The 4,547-nt window shown below is 40.8% G+C and overlaps 1 long non-coding RNA gene across 1 annotated transcript; it reads right to left on the reverse strand.

Annotated features, from left to right (window-relative positions):
• Positions 1-226: 226 nt before the first annotated feature.
• LOC148160029 (uncharacterized) lies at positions 227-2,749 on the reverse strand. The gene is made up of 2 exons (XR_015762729.1): positions 2,412-2,749; positions 227-2,341 (listed from the first exon to the last, which is right to left on the reverse strand). It is a non-coding gene; the product is annotated as an uncharacterized LOC148160029 (long non-coding RNA).
• Positions 2,750-4,547: the final 1,798 nt, after the last annotated feature.

Here is a 4,547-nt window from a genome sequence, read left to right on the forward strand (position 1 = left end):
ACTTGTTTTAAAAAAGAAACTGGGTTTTCCCAACCACATACTGCCATTTTATACCACAATCAAGTAACTTTACCTTCAGTTGATATAAAAAAAAATCTGTGTGTATATATATATATATATATATATATATACTGCTCAAAAAATAAAGGGAACATTTCACTTTAATTTTGTGTGTGGCTCCAAATCCAGGCCTCCATTGGTTAATAAATTTGATTTCCATTGATGATTTTTGTGTAATTTTGTTGTCAGCACATTCAACTTTGTACAGAACAAAGTATTCAATGAGAATATTTCATTCATTCAGATCTAGGATGTGTTATTTGAGTGTTCCCTTTATTTTTTTGAGCAGTGTATATATATATATTAGGGATGTGCCGATCAGGTTTTTTCCTGCCGATACCGATACCGATCACCCATGAGGGCCGATACCGATCACCGATACCGATCACATAATTATTATTTTTTTTTTATCATAAACACTACCGGTTACATTATGTGGAAAAAGAAACCATGAATTCACCTTAATTTAGACAAAAACTTGTTTTTAATAAATTTTTTCAAGAAGAAAACTAAACAAAACAGGCATTGTGCAAATTGTACTGCTATTGATAATACTACTGTATATTAACAGACTGATAACATATGAAGGCTCTGAAGAGGCTAAATAATGCAAAGAGCCAAAATAAAACCTCTCAACATTGCCAAAAAAATTCAAGTATAAAACTTAACATTCAAAGGCAAAAACAGGATCCATTACAATAAACAATCCAGAGTTACTGAATGAAAACTTCCTGTTAGCATGGCGGCTAGCTGATTACTGCTAGCTCTGATTGGCTGTTTCTGACTGAGCGGAGTAATTATGCAGGACAGGGAGGAGATCGATTATTTTTTCAGAGATTATCTGTCTCATGTTAGGACAGCGAAAGTTTTAATACGTATGTAAAATGTATTTTTTAAGTTAGATGCTGCAGCTTTAAGCAGAGGTTCGGTGTGAGAGTCACTACCAGGTGGAGCAGAAGCGAAGCTCCGTCTGTGAAATATTACTACCTGTAGCGTAGCAGCGGTTCAACAGGAGAGCAGAACCAGCGTCTTACATCGCAGCTCGAAGACTTAAATAATTTTCCAGGTTATTTGTTTAGCTTTCTGACCGTCATGGTAATCCGGGTGAGTGTTTGTAGCTGTGCGCTGCTTTACCTGCTGTCTGATCCTCCGTATGTCTTTTTTACTGCAGTGAGCCTCGATGTAGCCAAACTCCGTCAAGTATGGCATTGTTTTTTATCTCATATTAGCTTCGTTCTGTTGATGCATTTTGACATGCTTCAATTTTCCGCCGCAACACGCAAACTTCCCCATTCACTCAGTGCGTTATAGTTACACATCGCTTAGGATTTGTTGCTGCGCGTTTGCGCAGAGTGAAGGAAAAAGGAGACCAGCTGCACAGGCAGGCTGCGAAATGAGATGATCGGTATCGGCAACAAGAGCCAATGATCGCCGATCATGCACTTTTTCACGAAAATCGGCCCGATTATGATCGGTGACCGATCGATCGGCACACCTCTAATATATATATGTGGCGACACTAGATGGGAATTCAGATTTTGTGGAAGTTTAGTTTTAGTAAATTGCTCAACAACACCACCCTGGGAATTTCACCCAGAGAATATTACCTCTTGTTTAAGGCACACAGGTTCAGTCATGCATAGATTAAAACATCTGAAACCATTTCAAATTGATAAAAAAAACGTTTATTAAATTCTTTTAAAAATATTTTTAAAACCAGTTTCTTCTTTAAAAATTAAACTAAAGAAATCAAAAGAAAATAAAAGAACTGCAGCAGTTGAGGTTACCGGCCGGAGGGGGCGCTATGGGGACGACATCCATCAAACACAGCAAATCAAAAAAAACCTTTAACACCAGACGCAGTGAGACAAGCCAAACTCCAAAATCACAGCACACAAACGAGGAAGACACCGTCACCACACCAACACCGCCACCGGACCTCAGCAACTGCAAACAAAAACAGACAATTAACCAATATAACAATATCAGCCCGACTAAATAAACAAAAGGGCTGTGAATAAAAGTAAAAAAAAATAAAAGTCAGACAATACAAGTTAAAACATTAAGACCAGGCGTGGCCCTGCCACAGCGGGAGATGAAACGGGCGCGCCGATGCCACACCCCAAACACCGCTCCAATTAGGGCGGATAACGCCGCCACAGTCCAACTTGAGAACAATTGTGCAGGAATCCGGAAGATTTACGTAGCCGGTGCAGAACAAAGCCGAACAGATCCGGGAAACGAACGTAGACAGAGCAGCAATGGTTCAACTGTGGGGAACCTATAAAAAAATGTATCACCGTTTTAAATAAAACAAGAAACTGGAGCTTAGATGAGTGTCAATTTCTTACCTGCTGATCCACAAAACATGCACACACACTCGCAGACCGAGGAAGAAAAGGAACGCAGCGCAGTGGCGTTTTACCTACGATCACACTTCAGTTTAGATTTTGACCAAGATCAGCTAAAGTGCAGGGAGAGAGAACACCTACCACCAGAACATCAGCGCAACATGCACCAGCCAGCGATTTGTTGCTTTCTGCTGCCAGAGTCCACCAGACACAAGCCACACAGTGGGAGAACAAAAACGACACATGCCTGAATGAACGCTGCAGCTCCCTTATATACACCACGCCCACTTCAAGAACCAGAACTTCTCACCTGGAAACTATTCGTGTGAAATTATGTATATTTCTATACCACTACATATATATATATATATATATATATATATATATATATATATATATATATATATATATATATATATATATATATATATATATATATACATATATATATATACATATATATATATATATATATATATATATATATATATATTATTTAAAACCAATTTGACTTTGTAATTCAGCGCCTTGAAAGTGAGCCTCTGGCTCTTTAAGAAACTCTTGCTCTCTTTGAAACTCCAGGAAGTCATCACAACATCACTCCTCTATTAACCCTTTAGCAACGTTTTTAACAGTGTTGCGCTGATAAGTAGATCCTATAATGAGCTCAGCTGATGCACAGTCCCACCAGGTGTTTGCTGATTGCTGCTGGCTAGTCTGAAGGAGCTGACTCTGAAGAGGAGCTTCATCCTTGAAGGTGGAGCTAGGTCCACCCAGGCATTTCAAAAAGCTGCCATGGGAGTTTAAAGGATTTCTCAAACTTGCATGAAAGAATTAAAGCAACACTACAGGTATGTTTTTGATGAGGAAATAACATTATAATATGATATAAAGCTCAAAAATGTATACAGTACTGCCCCTTTAAGGTCGCCCTTAAGGTCAAACTCTATTTCAGTATCAAATGAATCCAACCTCTAATTGCTTTTCTTTGTTCCATCTTTTTTCAAAACATTTCCTATTAGCTTATCTGTCCATTTTTGGGGGAAAAAAAAAAAACATTTCCACACTATGATGCCATAAAAATGAAATTTGTTTGTAACCTCAGAAAAAAAATGAAGCAGTTTGATGGGTATGAATAGTTTTTAAAGACACTGTAGATAAGATATTACCAGAAAAATTGAATTTCTCTCCATTTCTCTGTATCTCAGTTCTCTGACATTTGCTGTTGGGCTTCAAATATCTCAGCTTGTGCAAATGAGAAATTTGCTTTACTGCTTCATGAGCGTGCTATCACTGATCTTTCACTTTCCTCTAGAGCTCCGAAATCCCCCACCGCTCGCAGAAAACGCAATTTGTTAAAGTGTACGCCAAATAATGTATTCAGTGATTAGTCAGGAGCGAGGCTCTCTCTTTGAACTCATTATCGGCTCAGTATCAGTGTGCCTTCTAGCTATCTCCCGCTGATATCAGAGATAGGACGAGCCGGCCGGCGTTCCCGTCTATCATGGCAGAATGCTTACGTAACGCGAGCCCACCTCCCGTTTGTACGTATGCGTCCGCACGCCCGAGCCGGAGCCAGGGGACATTTTCATGAGCGTCAGGGCTCACTTTGAAGATTAGAAGGAAGGGGTCGATATCATCAAAAGCAGAAGAATGGAGCGACTGCAGAGAGATTACGCCAGATGAACCAGAAGCCAAGAGTGGGATATGCACAGACATGCCTCACATGCCCTGGCATTGAGCGACACTCAATGAGAAGTTCTATCAACTCCAGTTTTGCAATCGGTTCACGTTGAACCGTCTCGACCAAATGATGCAAAAGCATGTGTTGCTAAGCGATGCCCACCTCGAATCTGCCTTTTCCCATTCCTCGCTTGTCGAACTCTGATTGAAATGCGAGGAGCTGATTTGAAGATGATGAATCGTTAAACGAGGCACTGGCTCCACATAAACACGCTCCCGCTCGGGTCGGCTCTCCGCTGACCTCGTGGCTTGCGGGTTGCCATCCGTTTCAATCCGTCACACAGCCGAAGGTGAGTGTCTGTGATCGGTCGGCGGACGGACCCACGGGAGGTGAGGTCAGAGGTCACGGCCATTCCCACCGAGGCGGCGGTGGCTCGTCTCTGCTTGCTGTCA

This window comes from Poecilia mexicana, unplaced genomic scaffold, assembly GCF_051168715.1.
Source record: "Poecilia mexicana isolate PSO_F unplaced genomic scaffold, ASM5116871v1 scaffold_4, whole genome shotgun sequence".
NCBI lineage: Eukaryota > Metazoa > Chordata > Actinopteri > Cyprinodontiformes > Poeciliidae > Poecilia > Poecilia mexicana.